We start from the raw sequence: 22,755 nt of genomic DNA on the forward strand, positions 1-22,755 counted from the left end.
TATTGCTTGCAAATTTAAGAGTGTGTTTCATAAATTGGGTTGTAAGAAACATTAACAGAAAGAGCTCTAATGAAACCCAACAGAGTATAGAGATGGGGCTTAACAGAAATGATAAAGCAGAGATCAAATTGCAAAACTAAATTGCAAAAGCAAAATAAATAGATTTGGTATGCTGTTGAAAATAACAGTGTACATATTTGTTTTGAAAATAGTGGCATCTAATAACTATTAAAGGAGTTATCTAGAATGTTTTTTGTTTCTTTCTCCTGCAGTAAATGAGATTGTGGAACTTAAAATCTTGCCAATGGCTAAGGGAAAATGAATGGAAAAGAATATTATTGTTCTCTAGCATTTTTTGGAGAATACTATCTATTGCTTAATCAAATAAAATTGGATTACAAAGGAAAATGGAAGGAAACAGAATCATCCCAGAGAGCTCTCTATGGAAATTTGGAATGTGAGAAGTGAGGTCAACTACATAGTTCTTCCTTGTTAAATGGAAGCTTATCCATTTTATTATCATGTAATACTAGTTAGTATAGAAAATAAGTAAAAAGATTGAATAATATTCATGTTATTTAAGTATTATTAAGGTATAATTAATAACATTGAGTTACGAAGCCAAGAAGTGTCATCTTCAGGCACAGAATAATTTTTATTTACATCTTTTCATTTATTTTCTATGTATGTGGGAACTTCATGCATTGTACTGTGCTGGTGTGAGAGTAAAGTGACAACTTGAAGGACATGGCTTTTTCCTTACATCATTTAGAGCATGAGGATTGAACACAGGTCATCACATTTGGGTGCACATGACATTATCCAGTGAGACATCCCCAGAAAATGTTAAGCTCAAATAAAATAACCAAGAAATGCTTTGCTTACATGGATATATGTACAATATTCTTAGATAATATTTTAATATATCCAAATTAGGAAAAAATAAATATTATTGTTATTTTAATATTTTATTACTTTACTTTTTAAAAAATATTAATATATTAAAGATGTCTGTTTTCATAATGGAAAACCTTGTAATTAGCCTTAAGCTCCATTCAATATGAGATAATTCAAGCCTGACTTTGAAAAGGTAGCAAACTACCTAGGTCTCTTGAGGTTGTAAATCTTAGAGGAAAATGAACGAGTGTTATTTATTAACCAAACAGAATTACTATGTTCTACATACTCACATCTACACCAGTAGATAGCTGTACCTCTAGTTTTCAACAAATTAGCTGCTCTTCACAACAAAGACTATCACAGAAAATTAAAACTGGTCAAAATTCAGACAAAAACTGATTAATGCATGCCCAACCGCAGTGGATGTATCGACAACTGCCACACCTAAGACTCAAGAAACACAGCAGGGGGAAGGAAGATTGTCAGCGTCAGATATTAGAAAATCTGTGAGAGTGTATTTCCTAGAAGTAATGGGGACTTCATCCATGAAACACAAGCAATACAACAGCATAAAGAAGATATGAATAAGAACACCACCATTAGACATGCTTTCATAGAAGAAAAACTATTACAGGCTCCTATTCATAAACAAAGAATTGGAGGCAAAGGGATGTTGAAAATGCTAGTAGTGTTCCTTCAGGGAGAGAGACAGAGGAGCTCCCTACTTTGTTATGAAATATCCATCCATCTATCTATCTATCTATCTATCTATCTATCTATCTATCTATCTATCTAACTAACTATTATGTATCTATTGAACTACGTATCTGTGATTATTGAAGGGAGGCAAGTGTTTGAGAAGGTATGAGAATCTTGGAGGAGTTCGATGAAAGTATAGTAGAAACTGAGACCCAAAGAACATGACATAGACAATATTTCTTTCTGATCACTGCTCCTCTAACATTTCTCCTCTCAGTCCACCTTCACATCCCTCCCTAATTCTAGTCTCCTTTTCTCTGAGAAAGGGAGGCCATCATAGGTACCCAACCACTCTGGTAGATCAAGGTGAAGCAGGACTAAGTATCACCTCTCCCACTGGGGCCAGACAAAGAAGTCCAGCTATGAGAAAGGGATTCAAAAGCAGGCAAAAGAGTCAGACACAGGCCCTGCTGTAATTTTTAGGGGGCCTGTGTGAAGTACAAGCTGCAATTTGCGGGGCCTAAGACAAGCCCCTGCATGCTCTTTGGTTGGTGGCCTAGTCTCTATGAGGCCCCATGGGCCCAGGTTAGTTTACACTGCAGGAATTCTTGTGCTGTCCTAGATGTGACTGTCTCCCTAAATCCCTTCCCCGACTCTTCCACAGGATCCCCAAGCTCTGCCTATTGTTTGTCTTTGAGTCTTTACATCTGTTTGGATCAGCTGCTGGATGAAGTATTTCAGAAGGCAGTTAAGCTAGACAGCTATCAGCAAGCATAGCAGACTATCATTTGTAGTGTCATGGGTTACTTCTCTCTGCTGGGGACTTGAGCCAGTCATTGGTTAGCCATTCTCTATAGCCAATCTCTACATCTCTGTCTTTTATTTATCCCTGAACTTCTTCTAGGCAGGAAAGATTTTGTATTGAAGGTTTTGTAAGTGGGTTGCTATCCCCTTCCCTCCACTGGGAGTCCCACCTATCTACAGGAAGTGACCCCTTTAGCCTCCATATACCTTGCTGGTAAAGGTGACAGGTCACTATCATAGATTCAAGGAAGACTCCTGTCCCAGAGTTGTCCCAAGCACTAATTTCTGTTCTCTCTCAGAATTCCCTCTCCCAGCTCTTCATCCTTACCCTTGTCACCCTCCTATTCCTCTTTGACCTTTTTTCTTCCCTTCATCTACTTTAGATGTGTATTTTATTTCCCCCTCTGAGTGACATTCAAGTATCTTCCCTTGGGCCCTCCTTGCTACTTGAGGTCTCCGGATTATAGCCTGGCTATCCTATACTCACATTGAATAAAAGAGAAATAAGTAAAACCCTTAATTTCAATGTCACAAATTGAAAGATTTACAGGTTGAAGTCTTCACCTATAACCAGGTTTCTTTCTCACTGACAGAAAATGTTTGTCTAAATATTATCACCCTCATTTCTTAAAAAAACGATGATTGTCTAAGGAACCTTAATCAATGCTTTCCTGAAGTGACTGAATTTTACAGTGTTTTGGGCATAATCAAATTTGCTTGTGTAACCCAAAAAGATAAGTTAAGTATTCAATCTACACATCTCCATAAGTCATACAGATTCTTCCAGGAGGGTTTCAAACTTAATTTGTTTGAAACTTAATTCTAGATTTGTCTTATTAACTTTCTACTGGCCATCTTTTCAGTAATTTTTCAATTGTTGTATTAAAAATATCATGGCCAGAAAACAACTTATTAAAGGAAGAATTTATTTTGACTTATAATTTTAGAGAGAAATATCATAATGCCTGAGAGGACAATGACAACAGAGCTGAGAAGAAAGCTGGGAGATTATATCTTTACCTACAAAGAGTAAACAGAGCCAGTTGCAAGTGAGGAAGACTATATTCGCTATCAAAACCTACTTTCAGTGTTTTTGATGACCCAATTGTTAGGATAGCTGTTATGCACCACCTAGCGTCTGCTGCACACTTCCTCAAGCAAAGCCAACATCTCCTAAATGAATACAGCTACCAATAGGTGGCAAAATGTTCAGATACATAAGCCAACAGCAGATATTTCCTATTCAACTCCTGTGGACTACATTTAAATCATAACTAGAAATAAGCAAGAACCATTGTAGTTCACTGTATTTTACAAAAATACCTTCACATATAAAAAATGTCATGAATGTTTTTTGCCTGTTTGGGTAGATATTTTTGTTTTACCGGTGATAGTTGTTGAGTCTGTATAAACCAAGTTCTTACTATGATTATACACATAGTCATAACTACTACAATATACATCACTTTTTTGTTTTAGTGCTTTTTATCAAGATGTAAAAGCATGCCCACATAAGCGTAGTACATTGATTAGATGTACAAAGTTGGACAATTAGTCTCACAGGTTATGTGTACTATATTTTAATGCATGGGAAATCTCCTTCAGGTCAATTGTGATCAAGTGTTCTAGCTATTTTTCATTTCCAATGTTGTTTTTATAGATATTAATTGTATGTAATGAAAGTTATATTTTGTGTCCGAATGCCATTACTTCACATTTCATATTGTTTCAAGTCACTCTGTTGCTTTCTGTGGCTGAATATTATTTCAGCACAAACTAAACTTCATTTATCCTTTTAAAGAAATTTAAATTTATTGGTTAGCTCATATTCAAAAACCACAAAATAGTACATTAAAATATGGCAGTGTGATTTTCAATACATGAATATATTATGTAAATGTTGTGATTAGATTATGCCTGCCTATATACTCAAAAACATAATTTCTTCATGAGAAAAAAAGGAGTCTTCAAAATATTTTCTTCTCAGTCACTGAAATATGATGTGGATATTTTCTAAAGATTTGTATTTTAAATTGAATTGGAAACACATCATTTTTCCCTTCCCAGCCCCTATCAATTACTCTACCACCAAAGCCTCCAGTGTCCCTTTCCTGGTATCCTCTTTTGTTTGATAGTGAATATTACACACATAAACACACACACACACACACACACACACACACACACACTACAGAAGCACACAAACACATATGTATGTGTATTTAATATATGTAAATATTTTTTTCGCCCAATCTGAACCAGTGCCCTGAACCGATCCTGGACTCTGGCTCTGCATCCAGTCCAACAACATCCAGAAGAAACCTGACTCCTGTGTACTCTAACTTCCCAGGATCAGAGGTGCTCTGAAACACCCAGGATCACAGGATCACAGAGAAAGCTGAACTCCTGGGAGATCATATACAACCAGGAACACTATACCTCTGGCACACTCAAGATCAAAGTTGAGGCCACAACATCTTTCCCAACATCCAGTGTAAATGGGACCCCTACAGGAACCAGGGAAGCCCAAACCTCACCAGTCAGAGGGGTTCCTTCCAGCTTGTACCTGTGCCTGGAGCAAATCCAGGGCTCTGGCTCCCCACCCACTCCTGCAACACCCTGAGAAAGCATGACTCCCAGAAGCTCTGACACAACAGTTTCTCAGGAGCTTGGTCATGCCAGGGTTTCTGGATCCCAGAGGCAGTTAGAATCCCAGGAGCTCTGACACACCCAGGATCTCAGAATCACAGCATCCAAGAATCATAGGATCACAGAGACAGCTGGACTCTGAAGAGTTCTGACACAACCAATATCACAGGAGGGACAGGCTCCAGTCAGAGACAGCAAAGCCTGCCTCTGGAGACACCCAGACTGGAGATACCCAGATGGTGAGAAGTAAGCACAAGATCATAAGGATGGTTTTAAGAGAGATGTTCTAGTGAAAGCAACTAAATGGAAGAAGGGTTTCTTTCTGGTGAGAATTTGTGGGTACATTTGGTCATGGAAGGGAGCATAGGCAGCAGAATATTGAGGCAGTAAATCACTGTATCAGGAGTCAGGTAATGTAGAGATGAATGTCGATATTCATTTCATTTTCTCCTTTTTTATTCTGTTTGAGATCCCAGATCATGGAATAATTGCCCAGAGTTAAAGCTAGTCTTCCCACATTAAAAGGCCTGATCTCAAGACTTTTTTTTTATTTACAGAAATAGCCATAGTTTGTTTCCCAGGTTAATTTTCCATTGTGTTGAATTGAACTTATGAACCATCAGAGAAATAATCCACAGTATTTAAGGAGCTGATTGAGTCGTTGTCTTCTGCTAAGATTGTATCTTTTTTTTAAAGAATTGAAATATACTGAACAATCATGTACAAGATTTTGTGTGAACATTGATTTTCATTTTTAGCAGAAATTCTTGAAAGTGAAATTGCTATACCATATGGTCCACACATGCTTAGTTTAAAGAAAACTGTCAAATTACATTTGTGAATGAGCTCCTTTATGCCTCACCCATTTATATATGAGTAATTTAGTTCTCTACATTCTCTGCAGTATGTTATTTTTGCTTTAGACTTTGACAGTGATGTACTGACATTTCACTGTTATTTTCATTTGCAGTCCATTTAGGACTAAGGACGCTATAATAAACATCTTGCAATTATTTCACATTATACTAGCTCTTCTCAAATAACTGAGATTTTATTAGACAAAATTGTGTGTGTGCTCCTACTAAGTAAATTAAAATGTTTATATTTCATGACCTTGAAGAAGCTACAGATATTTGTGTTTGTTCACCAGCATAAAAAGCTAGATTGATGGTTCAGTGTTTAAAAATGCTCCTTGACCTTGCAGAAGACAACAGATCTTTGGTTCTAGTCCCAAGCTCAGTAACTCCTTCTCCAAGGATGCACATACTCATGTATGAACAGACACACACACACACACACACACACACACACACACACACACACACACACGTGCGCGCTATGTTCAAGAACATATTATATAATCTAATTAACTTTTTCTGTTTACCATGACAGCAACTATGTCCAATGTACACTCTATGAATTTCTCCTGTAAGTTTTCCAACCTCAGTAACTCCATAAACTGCTCTTATACTAAGTATTTCATGCAAATCTGTGCTTACATTCATGCTGTTTCTTCAATCAGAGACAATTTTACTTTCTTTAGTCTTGTTGTAGCCACTAATTTTTACATATGCAATTCATTTATAGCCTCCTCATTTCTGTTGTACAAGTCCCTATGTCTTCCTTACTAAAATCTTCTTTCAACTACTTACCCCATATTTTATAATGTGCAATAATAAATACATAACTTTTACACTTCTGGAATTGAAATTCTTTAATGACTAAAAACCAAATTTTTAGATAATATACATCATGCTTCATTTTATCAATGAAGGAAATGATAACAGTAATTTTCTTATTTAGTAAATGACAGAACTTGGGTAAGTTATAATGCAGTGCTTCATCAGTAGATAAGCTAAATTTAAGACCAGTTGGAACTATATTTGAACCCTGATTTCTATCTATTACCAATATATGAAATCATCTTAAAATACAAATTATAATCATTCTTTTCTTTGAAGTATAATTGCAATGATCACCTTCAGAATGAGGCAGAGACTTGGGATAAGGGAGGTGCTCAAGAATCAATGGGGGTGACTTTAACTGTGCCTCACAGCATTGGAGATATGGAACCTGAAGAGGCCACCTCCTGTAGCCAGGTAGGAACCCCAGTGCAGTGATAGAGAGAGCAACCCACTCACAAAATTTAACAAATTTATACTGTTTACATGAAATACAGGGATAGGGGTTGGAGCAGAGACTGAGGGAATGGCTAACCAAAAGCCAGCACAACTTGAGACCCATTCCATTGGCAAGCATAATCCCTGACACTATTAATGATATTGTTATGCCTGCAGACTGAAACACGTTATCCTCTGAGAGGGTACATCCGGCGGACTCAGACAGATATAGACTCCCACAGCCAAACAGAGGATGGAGCTTGGAAGAACTGGAGGAAGGATTGCTGCCTCCAAGTGGATAGGAACTCCCCAGGAAGACAAACAGAGTCAACTTACCTGGAACTTTGGGGCTCTCAGAGTCTGAACCATCAACCAAAGACATACATGGCCTGGGACTGGGCCTCCCCGGACATATGTAGCAGATGTGCAGGTTGGTCCTGAACAACTAGAATGGGGGCTATAGCAAAAGCTGTTGCCTGTACATAGAATGTTTTCTTCTAGATAGGCTGCCTTGTCTGACCTCGGTGGAAGAAGAAGGAGGGGATATGGGGAGGTGGGTATTGACTCAGAGGAGACTAAGAGGGGATGGGGGAAGGGTAGAGGAAGGGGATGACCTGGAGGGTTGCAATGAGCAGGATGCAAAGTTTGTACGTAAAAAAATTAATTAAATACTTACAAACTAACAAAAACAAAAATAAAATAAAACTCATATCTTTCAATTAATCTTGAATGCAAGTTCTTCATGGTACACGTGTCTGGGAGCACCAAAGATAACAAACAGATGCATGTACCATTAGAAGTGAGTTTTGAGCCTAACTTCTGCCATTTCTTATTGAGTTAAAGCAGACTTTAGCTGCGCCTGAAGTCGTACATCAGGACTCTGGATGCCAGGCAAACTCCTGTGGGTTATTCCTTCAGCCCAGATTCTGACTATTTACAAATGTTCAACTATGTTTCTCTTCCCAGAATTGTCCTATAGCTTGATGATTTGGTGATGTCAGGAGTACCTATTCAGGCTGTAATTGACAGTAAAACTTCTGATAATGGTGAATCCAGGTTCATTGTAAGAAGAAAGAAAAATGGGACACTGAGTTGTGTATATTAAGACACTGTTAGACATTCTCGCTGTTCCCATTGTGAAATAATTCTAGCTACTAAACTCCCTTTTCACTTCAACCTGCAACTTCTTCTCACTTCCCACTCAAGTGCTTGTTACCATTTTTACAAACACTGTTCCACTTTATAAGTGAAAAATTATCAAATCAGTTCTTTAGAGCACTTGTATAATTAAGCTGGCTTCCAAAGGGTGAAAATGAAATGTCTAAAAATTGTACTTACATAAGTTCACAACAGAAACTGACAAACCCAGTGGATTTGTTTTCTTTTTCTTTTTGAATTTTCCGTTTGAATACCACTGAAATTACTGAATCACTGAAATTTCTCATATGAACACACAAAAGATGGATGCATTTGTATTAAAAGTTTAAATTAAATATTCTATTTAGGCAACATCAGTTAGGAATGGTATCAATTAAGATTACTTTATTTCCAGACACTATTCGAACCAGAGTTATGTTAGTCTTTTCATCATTTTCACTAGAAATTCACAACAGCTAAAGAAATTTAAGCAGCAGATAAAAGTTATTTTGCTGTATTTCTGACTGTTCTGAAACGAAATCAAAATGTTAGTGATGAAGCATTGAGTTGATTGCATAGAGATTGCTCATTTGTTTTCTCTTTATTACTCCTGGCTTGAGAAAACTAGTTAGATACTTTTTAAAATTTAATTTAATTTACTTTTCATAAAACATGAAGCTCCAAATTGCTAAAGCTGTTTTTTCCCTATGCTGTTAGGTCACATCAGGTCATGCCACCCTGTTTGCTTCGGTGTATAATCTTGACGAATCTGCTGTGGAATGTTAAATTCTTTCAGAAAGCAGCTAGCACTCAGTAACTGTTGTGACACTAGGTGGCATTCCTGCGCAATCAGAGGAAATGGCTGTGGCAGTAGCTGCTCTTTCCTTCTCAGACCTGTTAGAAAATCAGAACTAGATGCATCACAGCTGGGGACAGTTAAATATAGAAGCTCACTGAGCAGATTATGATAACAAGCTAGTTCTGTCTGCAATATTGACAACTTTTCTACTAGAAGTGTCATAAAGACCACCAGGCTACCATCTCAAAAGGAGGAGTGTGGATGCTTACTACAGAGAGTTGTGTTTCACAATTCTGTCTATGATGCTTTAATGCGAGTATTAATTTCTATTTACATGATAAAACAGAAAGCATATTTACATTGCTTTCTTGTGAAACGGGGACACACATGTATTTCCAGAAGAAAAGAGTTCCAATATTAAAATTAGTTATTTAAAAAAGTTAATAAAGGGAAGAAACTACTTAAAATTTTATGTATCCCAGAGTATCTCCGTAGAATTTATTCTGGCACCTCTGTTAATGGAAAAACTGACACCTGTCATGCCTCTCTCATCAAATGCTCTCCTCTTGGTATGAAACCTATATATATTCTCCAATATTAGATGAATTTTAGACTTCAAAAGTAATGTATTGGGCTAGGGAGATGGCTCAGGGGTTAAGAGCACTGACTGCTCTTCCAGAGGTCCTGAGTTCAATTCCCAGCAACCACAACCATCTGTAATGGGATCTGATGCACACTTCTGGTGTGTGTGAACACAGTGACAGTGTACTCATACAAATAAAATAAATAAATCTTTAAAAAGGAAGTAGTGTATTATGTAAATATTTATTGTAAATGTACTATTTGTATATTGTTGATAAAAGGGAAAACTCAACACTTTCATTAGGGTCACAAGTATGTTTTCATTTTGGGTGATACTAAGAAAGCTAGAAAATCTCATGGCGAGGCTCGTGAGCTGTACTCTGAACCACTGAGGATGTATTAACCCATGTAAGATTGGATGTACACATTTAACAGACTATATTAATAAGCGTATTCTTTCATGGAAAGTCATTTCATACATTATTATTATAAATATTCCACTATGTTAATATGATCTACTAAGTTAATATAATATGCATTTTGACATAAATATGCTGATATTTTTATTACTGTATCATATTTCAAATTTCTATATATCAATAAAATTTATGAAATGCAAGGGTTCAGATAATAAAGAGATGAGAATGGACTTGGAATAGGAATATTAACAGTTTAGGAAAAAGAAGTTTATTCATAACACATAAAGATGCATAAAAGTAGATACAGAAAACAATTTACAAAGATTTTGATGGAATTAGATACTAATATTTGAAAATCACATTCAAAAATAAAACCACACTTTGTTCAATTTTTCCATTCTATAAAAATGAAAGACCATTACTTTTATAAAAATTACTTATTTAGTGGAATTTTGTATGTTTAACATAAATTAAATATTATTTGTAGTTTGAGAAAAGTTAGTTTAAAAACTTCATATTCTCTTTCCATTAGACATGAGAATTTAGTTGGAACAACTGCCATACTCTTGACACATCATGAAATAATGAAAATACAATTTGAAATTCCACATACTAGACTTGCTCATGACTTAATTTGTTATTATCATAAAACTGGAATGTGTCACCAGCAAACTCACATATTGCTTCACCAAATCCCAGGGCAACGCATGAAATGTGGTGTCATAAACGTTTAGGAGAATATTAACAGCGAACAGTGTCAAAATATACTGTGGCCATATAATTTAATATACTGGTGTTTTCCAAACAAGAGAAAGCAGAATCAAGGTTCATCAGTAAAATTCATGGTTCTGCTCCATAACAAGACATCTCTTAGGAAACAAGAGGAGAGACTCAGAGGAAACTACACTGCTGATAGTTGGACTTAATATTATCAACCTTTGGATCCTGGAGAGTAAGCAGTTGAGGGTAAACTATTACTGTTTGCCATTTGATTATGTAAATAGCATAAACTGCCTCATTAATATGTAACAGAAAAGATTTCATACAAACATATTACAGAGTATTTAACATAATGTCATAGACGATTTGAAGATTATGTTGTTCGTGATTACATTTGATTTTTTTACTTACACATTTGCAAAGTTATTGCATCAGGAGCTAACATTTTAGTATATTGACAGAAAATACTATTAATTATAAAAAAAGCAAGGGGTAGCACAAAGGACACAGAATGTGAGTCTTTAAATAAAATGAAAACAAAAATTAGGAAATAACACAGACACAGATACTAAACATCATTATTTGTATCAATTTTACAGATATATGGTTTACAAACAGTAAACATTTTTGCAGGATACAGTTCTATGAATTTTTAAGAATGATATGTTCATATAACTCACCTAACATCATAGTTTAGAAAACTCTTTTCATAGTCTACATTCTCCTTTATATATATGGTTCCCAACTGTCCTTCTACTTCCAGATAATATGCTCATAGGTTTTATTATATGTATTATATTATATATATTATGATATATATCATAATAAAGTATGTTGCTTTTGGATTCTGCAACTTGTTTATTTTTGCTCATTTTATTTTTGATGTAATAGAAATTGAATGTATGCTATTGAATATTAGCATGTCTCTATGCTGTTATTTTTCTTCCCTTGTTTTGAATTTGTAGCATGATGGTCCCCAAACTAATAATAACGACAAACTAGACCCCTAAAATAGAATATTTCTCTTGCCCAGACTTTGCAAATGATGTGATTTTGGAAACAGCATAATGTCTAACTTATAGCAATGCTATTTTTACAGGGTATTATGGACTAATATAACATTCATGGTATTTTAGTCAATTTTGCATTACTAAAAATAGTAGATACCTGATTCTAGGTTAAGAACTTTGAAGAAATTAATATTCTTCAGTTCTCATGACTGGAAGGGCATTAGGCCATTATATGCTCACCTATGATGAAGGCTTTTCAGTGAGTAGGAACATGTATGAGAGGAAAAAAATTACTTTTCCAAGCATAAATTCCACAAAGCCCTCAAAACGAGCACTTCTAGGATCACGTTCAATCATAAAAAAAAATTATATGTATGAGAGGTAACTCATTGTACCATGAATGATATTTTAATTCCTTTTAAATAGAGAGTTACTGATGTCCTATGGACTCACATTAAAGTCAGATTCAAATTCCTATCATTATCAAATCACTGTAGTGGAGATGGAATATTTGATACATGGTACATTGAAAATTAGACCATGTCCAAATTACAGCATATTGATTTGTTAGAATATCTTCATTCATTTTGATATTTTTGTATTGGTAGTTATAAATGACCCAAAGTAAAAATTTTCATGAGGTTTTGCATGAACTTTCTTTTTGTTAAATTGGGAAATATAGTGATATAGACATAGGTGGTACATGAATATTTTCTTTAATAAAACACACAAAATAACTTTCTATAGTCATATTAGAATTGTGCCTGTCTACCAAATATATGTGTCATTTTTGGGGAGTTAATATCCTTGCTTTCTGAAACTGTTTTCTCACTTTAAAACATGAAATTTAAATTTATTATGATAATGTTCAAATTTCTTTTTAATACATAAATCTTCCTCTAGAATATAATCATTGTGGGAACTGCTTCTTAGAGTGAGTTCTTCTTCTTCTTTCTAATTGATTATGTCCAATTTTTAAAAATCTCTTTTTTTTGCAATAGATTATAATTTTTGGAGTTAAAGTTGTCAAATTTAATTAAAAGGTTTGTGTAGTTTCTTTTTTGCTTAACGAATCTTCCTAAAGCTAAGGCAGGATTAGTTTCAGTTCATAGTTTAGAAATGTAGTCTCCAGAGCATAGAAAGTGTGAAGCTAGGAATTCTAGCCAACTGATGACAATGTGTACACAGGCAAGAAATAAACACATTTTTTTTATTTTTAATTAAATATAAATAAATAATTTTCTTCCATTCCTTCCTCCTTTTCAACACTAATCAAGTATTGCCATCCTTGCTCCCATGGCTTCTTTTAAGTTCTTACACCCTTACTCATATACATAAAGACATACACAAAGACACACACACACACACACACACACACACACACACACACTACTTAACTACGTTCTTGCCATCAGATATTGCTATCTAAATTCAAAGTGTATTTTCTGCAACTTAGTTGAACTTTCCTAAACATCTTCCTGAATATGCCTAGAATGTGTCTCTTTCATGATTCAAAATACAAGCAGGTTAACGATGCAAATGAATCATTGTAATTTGGCAAACACATGATTTTTATGATCTTCAATGTCTTAGGACTATCTTAAAATGAAACATGACTTAAATTGAAGTCCTCCAAATTTTAAAAGCTTTAGCATTGTTCAAAAAGTAAAAGCCTTTTTTGAGATACATGTTTGTTTATTTGTTTTACACCAACTGTATGTATGGTATTGACATACATACATAAATACAATACCACACTGTATACATTGCTTCTAAAAGGGAGAAGGGAAGAACAAGCAGGAGGGAATGAACTAAGGCCAGACCAGTCCGCATAGCTCCATGCCTGATATCTCAGCAATTTAGTGTCATCATGTGGCTTCCAAGAGTCTTCAGTCGTTCAACTCTGGTGCCTGGAATACTAGGAACATTTCTGTGGCTGGATTCACTTTGGGCCTGTGGCCCTACACATTCCTCAATAGGCACATAATGGTGCTGACTGCTTTGTCATTCTTGGGCACCTTTTCCAATTTAGATTTCACTGTCAAAGAGTCTTGCCAATATCTTCCCTGGCCTTTTGTTCCTTTCACACAGTAAACCAGATTGATTTTCTAGAACCATTGTGCAAATATCCATAGTCTTCATACTTCACATGATTTCAAAACTTCTACCATATGGAGTACATTGCCAAAATTCCTTGCATGTTTATAATGATGTCTAGCTCAGTTATCACAGCTGTAGCATAGCTATATCATATTTGTCCACACCTTTACATATGCTTTAATGCTTGAACTTAGAAAAACATTAATTTGGATTGTTGTTGAAGAAGGAATTTATTGCAATTTTCAATCATGTCCTCTACTTTTAAATGAATTTGCATTTCATAATTTGGAGTGTTCGAAGGATGGGGTTTTTGCTTCAAGGCAATTTTCCATTGTTCAAATAGAGAGCCAAGGATTTTTTTCCAGAAGTCGTTTGTATGTCCTCGATTGCCACTTTCTACGTGTGTGTGTGGGGGGGGGGGTGTGCGCGCGCGTGCATGCATGTGTGTGTGCACGTGCTGTGATGTGTTTGAATAAGAATAACCCACATAGGCTCATAAGTTCCCATGCTTATTCCTCAAAGAGTAATGCTACGTGGGAAGGATTAGGAGGTGTAGCCCTGTTGGAGTAGGTGTGGCCTTGATGAAGGAAGTATTTTACTATGGGATTGGCTTTGAGATTTCAAAAGCCCAAGACAGGTCCAGTGGAAGGACTCTCCCTTTTGCTTATGGATCTGGATATAGAACACTTCGCTACTTCTCCAGCACCATGGTTACCTACATGCTTTCATAGACCCGATCATTAAGACAGTGGACTAACCTTCCGAAGTAAGCAATTAAATGCTTTCTTATATGAGATGCCGTCACCATTGTGTCTCTTTACAGCAATAGAACACTGACTAGGACACAAGTTAAACCAAAAGATCTTCAATTGTCCATACTGTCTAGCTCAGTGCCCGGGATGCCACTGTCTTTGTGTTGCCAGGACAGAAATTAGAGGCGAGTATCATTGGGGCTGGAAATCAGAGCGCAAGCTTATATGGCAAACACTTAAGCAAATGAACCACGTTTTCAGCTCCTATGAGGTTTCTTTTTTAATACCAATAATGTCTAACTAATACAGCGATCTTTTACCATCTCTTTATCTCTTTTATATCCATTAATGCTTCTTTCATTGACAAAAGTTTCATATATTCATGATTTAAATTTAATTAGAAAGCACAAGAGGCACAGTGAGTAGTAATCACACTACATGTTAAATATATTGTATTGAAACTTAAGCCTTTATTTTAAATCCTGTCTTTCTCAAGATGGAGGAGGTGTGCATAATGTATTCCATATTCCCCTTTAGAAGGTATTATGACTAGCCTATAGCACAATCCTTGATTCTGGCACAACAGAAACATGATCTTTACTATAAGCATCACTATCAGCATTTGAGTCTTTCACATTTCAATCAAAATGACATGGAACAATTTTGTAAGGCTTTCTCCACAATAGCTTAAGCTTTCAGCTTAAGATCCAGTTAGATTCTGCGTGGCAACCATCAACTTTTTGTAGTAATTTTCTGCATTACTTACTTTGCTTCTTGTGTTAATGAAATTCCTGACCAGTAACATAAGGAGAGAAAGGTTCATTGTTCTCACATTGACTGTAGAGTAAAAAATGGCAGCACGAGTGTCAGACAGCTGATCATGTGGCCTCTGCACTCAGGCAACAGTAAGAGATACACACTGGATCTCAGCTACCCTCTTATTTCTCACTCATTTTTATTTGTTCTGGCCCTGGAGTCTACTGGATAGCCACCTGTGTTTCAGTGTGAGACTTCACACCACAGTTGAGCCTGTCTGGAAACATCCTCATGATGTATACAGAATGTGTCTTCCACAATTCCAAATCCAGTCATTTGAAGTAACCATCAGAAAATGTTAAATTATTTTAACGCTTCAATATTGAGTTTTATTCTTAAACATTTGAAGCCAATCACGTCTACACTAGATACTGAGATAGTACCACAAGTAAATTGTTCAAACCTTTCTTTTTTTAAAAAACTGGTTTATCTAGAGTTTTCATCCTACAATTTTCCTCAATTTAATTAGTGTATCTCAGTATTCTTCTTGTTAAACAAAGGCAGTGTCTCCTGTTTCTGGCCTTGCTTTGTGGACAGGGACTGCTAGCTTTAAAAATCTTCTGATAAACTCTTTTGCTATTCCTTTAAAAACTGAGCAAATAACTTTGAACAAGAAAATCACCAGCCATATGCTATATCATTAGCAGTAAAAATAATCAAAATCACAGATACTGAATGTTGCTAATGATCCTCAAATATTTAGAAAATATTTAGATATATTTAAGAATAAATATTTGTCATGGTGTGCTAGGCTGTGATCCCAGAGTTTTAGATGTTAGGTCAGGTAGTTTGAGCGTTTCTGTGCACAAAGAAAGATGCAAAAATAATCAAAGAAAAAAAATAGGATGGAAACAAATGAGGAAGAAACAGTAAATCACTTGATTGTTAGTTGAACACTAAGGCAAAAACATCAGAAGTTTAAGGTAAGTCTAGGTACTTAGTGATTATCTGTGTCAAACAAAAGAGAGCAGAGGCTACTTGTCCTCCTTTACATTTCTGTTGCTCTGATCAAAAGCCTCTTGGAAAGAAAGGAGTTTATTTCATCATACAGGTTGCGGTCTATCTTTGAGGGAAGTTATGGCAAGTTCTTCCCACAAGGCTGGAACCTGAATAAGAAGTAAAGGAGGAATGCTCCTCACTTGGCTTCTCTTATATTAATATTCCGCTATTTTTCTATTTTTAGCACTTCTTTTATTTCTGAGATTATAATATAATCACATAATTTTCTCTTTTCCTTTCTCTAAATCCTCCCATATGCCCCTCCTTGCTGTCATTCCAATGTATGTTCTTCTTGTTAATTGTTGTTACATGGATATTTATATGCACATATATTCATATATATTTACTATATATAATATATTATAATTTGTAAAACATGTATTTCTCATTATAACCTATATATTCCGAATTCTACCTGCTCAGTCTGTATAATGTTACTTGTGTGCAGGTTTTCAGGAATGATCATTTTGTTATTAGATAATTAAATAATAGACTGTCCTCTGAGGAAGTCTATTTCTCCCACTCTCAACATTCTTTTGTTGACTGTTATGGTGAGACCTTGTGTTTTCCCCATCGGTTTTGATACATCTGTTCATATTGTCTGTCTTCATCTCATGTTTAAGCAGTTATGTTGGTAAGGCTTTATGTGTGTAGCTTCTGTGTAGTGGGTTGCCTGATGCTGCTTGTATTCTAATTCTAATTTGTGGTGCCCAAGTCTGTTTGCCCCAAAGATGAGAGAGTCTCCATATCTGATACTGAATGATCCTGCCTCCAGTTGATTATGATCTCTGGATAAAGATGCCAAAAGCCAATAGCTAAGGAGAGGAGAAATAGATGGAGTTGAGGTTTGGTAGGCTTTGAGGAAGGAATAGAGGGGAGAAAGGAGGAAGCTTCCATGGAAGAAGAACATGCAAGACAAGAGAGAGAGAGAGAGAGAGAGAGAGAGAGAGAGAGAGAGAGAGAGAGAGAGAGGCCATCCATGGTATAGGAATAACTAAATTGTGGATAAGAGATCTGACCAATTGTAGCTAAGACCATCCCAGAAGTAACATAGTAAACAGTAAATAATAATTCTGTTATTGACAGGGAAATGTTTACTATACTTCTGACATTACAAGGAGACACAATCTCACTACAAACTTCCTCTTCCTATGGCTCTTATAATCTTTCCACTCTCCCAAAATGTTCCCTGGGCCTTATATGTAGGAGTTTTATAAACATAGTCACTTGGACCTTGTTTTTTAACTGCATTTTGATTGGTCTTAGTTACCAACCTTCCTGAGAGTTGAATTGTCCACAGAGGGCTGTGCCCATCTAGATAAGTTAACAAATACAAAGCTCCACTGAGTTTGTCAAAGGACACTATGACAGATGCATTTCCCCCACTCAGACTCCTTCAGAAGTATATGGACTCTCTTAAGTGTCCAAAAATAAGTCATAACAGCCAACATAAGTCATCAGCTGAGGATAGGATACTCATGTCCCTGAGTTCAACCTTATCAGTGTAACATAAAGAGAGCAAAAGAGAGAGATACATGCACACAGACAGAACAGCAGAGATATAGGAAAAAAGACAGAGACAGATAGACACACACAGAGACATAGAACCATAATATGAACTATTGTTATCTACTATATTATTATTTGTAACTAGGAATTGATGACACTGGAATTGATAGACAAATAACTGATATCAAAACCAATTGATATTCTCTTTGAATATACTTCAAAATACATCTGCTGTCTGCTTTAGTGATGATGTTCATTTCACAGGAACAAATAAAATGAAGGAATACAGCTTGATGTGGGTGGACAAGAGTTTAATCCCATCTAGGACTATATACAGAGACCCTATATCCAAAAAAACACCAAAATGAATATAATAAATTATGAGATCCATGTAACTTTCAGATTCATGTAATTTTGAGATCCAACAATCTCACATATGAATGAAATAAGCCCTTGGGTTTGAGGGTAAAATGGGGTACACAGAGTTATTACATCTCTAACAAAAGCAATCATCCAGTAAAAAAATAAAAAAGGATTATAATTGAAACTATAAACAAATATATATTGAAGATATACAATAAAGTGAAATGCATTGGCATTAATACATGCTTATGATGTGAGGGGTAACCTCTAAAACACTTCAGCAAAATAAAGTAAATTTAAAAAAATACGTTTTATTGCAAATTGTGTTAGCATAGACACTGAATTGTGTTTGACCTGAGTGAGTGAATTCCATTTGATTTGATTCTATTTATTGAGGTTAAATTTCAGAGATAAAATGTTACATTTTCATATAATTAAATGTTTTAATTTTAAGTTTTTACTTTTTGCATGTATGTATGAAAGTTAAGTAATTTGGAAAAATAATAAACATGGAAAATATCTAATAGTTAATGTTCATTGAATTATTCCCTACATATGTCCTTGGGATATGAAATTTATATTACGATGAGTTTTTTAAGTAAACCCTAATGCTACAAGGGCAGTAAAATAATTATACACTAAGGGGTGCAGCAATAAACATTTGTTTATAAGACTGATAAATTAAAAAATCTACCCAAAACAATAATAAAGGAAATCATACAAACCTACTCTGAAATGCCAAGAAGTCCTGAAATAGAGAAATGTACTCCTCTTCCTACTCCACTATCTCACAGAATCACTGTAGACTAACTGCTTAAATGTCATGAGATAACATGCTAAGTTATTAATAACTGGTTCCATCTTGGTTGCAGTACAAATTTAAAATTTCATTGACTTCATCTGATGTGTCATTCTACAGTTTTATTTACATAATCAGTGAAAGGCATGTGGTAGAGTGCAAGCTTTACTCCCTTTCAAACATTGATATTGGTCCAGTCAAAGCTCAATCCCCCAGTATAGAGAAATGTCAGGGTGAAGAGGCAGGAAAGGGTGGGTAGATGGGTGGGGGAATACACTCATAGAACAATGGAAAGGGGGGATGGGATTGGGATGGGGAGGTTATAGACAAGAAACCGGGAAAGGGGATTAAATTTGAAAAAAATCTAATAAAAGAAAATAAAGAATCCAAATTGTAATGATACAGCTAAAGGAGGCCACTGTTTTTTGTTTATTTGTTTGTTTTGTTTTTTCCTTCCATTTTTATTAAATTGGGTCTTTCTTATTTACATTTCAAATGTTATTCCCTTTCCCAGTTTCCAGGCCATCATGCCCCTAGCCTCTCCCCTCCTCTTCTATGTGGGTGTTCCCCTCCCCATCCACCCTCCATTTACCACCACCCACCAACAGTCCCTTACACGGGGGTCTGAGTCTTGGCAGGATCAAAGTCTTCCCCTTCCACTAGTGACCCTAGAAAGCTATTCATTGCTACCTATGAATTTGGAGCCCAGAGACAGTCCATGTATAGTCTTTGGGTAGTGGCTTAGTCCCTTGAGGCTCTGGTTGGTTGACATTGTTGTTCTTATGGGGTCTCAAGCCCCTTCAGCTCTTTCAGGCCTTTCTCTGATTCCTTCAACGGGGGTCCCGTTCTCACTTCAGTGGTTTGCTGTTGGCATTTGATTATGTATTTGCCATATTCTGGCTGTGTCTCTACATGAGATATCTACATTCAGTTCCTGTCAGCCTGCACTTCTTTGCTTCATCTATTTTATCTAGTTTGGTGGCTGTATAAGTATGGGCCACATGTGGGGTAGGCTCTGATTGGCCATTCCTTCAGTCCCTGCTCTAAACTTTACCACTCTATTCCCTCCTATGGATATTTTTGTTTCCCTTTTAAAGAAGGAGTGAAGCATCCCCATTTTGGCCATCCTCCTTGACTTTCATGTGGTCTGTGCATGTTGGCTAATTTGAACATTTGGCTAATATCCACTTATCAATGAGTGCATACCATGTGTGTTTTTCTGTGATTGGGTTACCTCACTCAGGATGATGTTTTCTAGTTCCATCCATTTGCCTATGAATTTCATGAAGTCATTGTATTTGATAGCTGAGTAGTACTCCATTGTGTAGATGTACCACATTTTCTCTATCCATCCCTCTGTTTAAGGACATCAGGGATCTTTTAAACTTCTGGCTATTATACATAAGGCTGCTATGAAGATAGTGGAGCATGTGTCTTTGTTATATGTTGGAGCATCTTTTGCATATATGCATAAGAGAGGTATAGCTGGGTCCTCAGGTAGTTCAATATCCAATTTTCTGAGGAACCTCCAGACTGATTTCCAGGATAATTGTATCAGTCTGCAATTCCACCAACAATGGAGAAGTGTTCCTCTTTCTCCACATCCTCGCCAGCATTTGCTGTTTCTGGAGTTTTTGATCTTAGCCATTCTGACTGGTGTGAAGTGGGTTGTTTTGATTTGCATTTCCCTTATGACTAAAGATGCTGAACATTTCTTTAGGTGTTTCTCAATCATTCCGCATTCCTCAGCTGTGAATTCTTTGTTTAGCTCTGAACCCCATTTTTTAATAGGGTTATTTGTTTCCCTGCGGTCTAACTTCTTGTGTTCTTTGTATATTTTGGATATTAGTCCTCTATCAGTTGTAGGATTGGTAAAGAACTTTTCCCTATCTGTTGGTTACCGTTTTGTCCTAACAACAGTGTCCTTTGCCTTAGAGAAGCTTTGTAGCTTTATGGGATCCCATTTATCTATTCTTGATCTTAGAGCATAAGCCATTGGTGTTCTGTTCAGGAAATTTTCGCCAGTGCCCATGTGTTCGAGATGCTTCCCCACTTTTTCTTCTATCAGTTTGAGTGTATCTGGTTTCATGTGGAGGTGGAGGCCACTGTTTTAATACAAGTAGCAAAGGTCCACATCTGGGTTGTAATGACATCACAGACATTTCAAAACCAATTGCTACTGCCTAAGAGTGGTTGCCACTGACAAACGCTTGAAATAACCTGTGTTTACAGATTGGAACTGGCATTTCTGCATGTCATAGTTGGGACATCCTGCAACAACTCAAGAAGGAGCAAGGCAGCCCACAAATGCAAAAGGAATGATTCATGGAACATTAACTAGCAGGCTAGCATCAAACATGTATTTTAGGAATTAGTACAGGTTCATACTTAATATATAAAGTGAATCCTTGTTTGATTACAGGGTTTCTATAATAAATCTATCTGTTACATATTTACATGATATGTAATTTTCCAATAACAGATTTCAGGCTTCTCTGAGACAGATAGTGAGGATCCAGGGAAGAGAGTCAAGGAATGTGTTATTTCTGATGCGTATGGTTAGCATGAGTAGTTACAGATTCTTTCTTAGCATTTTAAATATTGGATCATCAATCATTTAAAGACTTTGAAAAAACAAGTGTCATTTTGTGTCAGCCTAGATGACAGAAAACTAATTTAAGGACTCAAAGCTTTATTCCCTGTCATGTAAAGACTGTACGGCTTAAAGTCCATTATGAGCTCGCATGACCTGACATAAAATACAATACATGCCCCAAGGCATTTCGTTACAAGGTGCAAGAAACTTTTTTTTTTCTTGGTTAAAATGACAAGAAAGAAGGCTGACAGGTAATTTGCTTCTCATGACCTCTAAATCTTTCCAATTACACATTCTGCTTTATAACTTCAAGGGAACATTAAGTGGGCTACATTATAGGAAATAAATGAAGATGTTTGAGGACTTTATACTTGTACTAATTTAGGGCAAAAAAAAAAGAGAACAATTTTAAACACACATCATGTAAAGAAAACCAGCAGTGGTTAAAAAAATCAATAATGCTTGCTTAGTTCACTTCCACTAAAGTAAGTTTCATAGATGTATATAATATTATAAGGTATTGGAGTGACTGATTTTACTTAATTTTATTCTGTAGAAAGAAATGATGTCTTTGAAAATGCATTTTTTCCTAAAGTTACTTCTGAATTTTTAAACATCCTTGGAGAACCTGTCATGTAAATCATAATCATTTTCTAATATGCATCGTAGTGATTAATGTGAAATGTTTGTACTTCTATCAGGTGTAGATGACTGACTCGATGATATCATTACTAAGTGATTCTAATGTTTAACTTCTTTTTATGAAAGTAGCATTTAGTTGTAAGTAACACCACCTTAAATCCAGGTCCACACGAACACATTATTTCTCCTAAAAACAGGTCTCATTCTCACCTAAATAAGGCTAATTACTTTTCTGGTTAATGAGAGAGAATGTCTTATACTACAAAACTAATTCTATCTGCATGGAGGCTTTTAAAGAAAATATTTATTTTTCCTAACCAAGGCTAAGTACAAAAAATTC

Source organism: Rattus norvegicus, chromosome 2 (assembly GCF_036323735.1).
Source record: "Rattus norvegicus strain BN/NHsdMcwi chromosome 2, GRCr8, whole genome shotgun sequence".
In the NCBI taxonomy this organism is placed as follows: domain Eukaryota; kingdom Metazoa; phylum Chordata; class Mammalia; order Rodentia; family Muridae; genus Rattus; species Rattus norvegicus.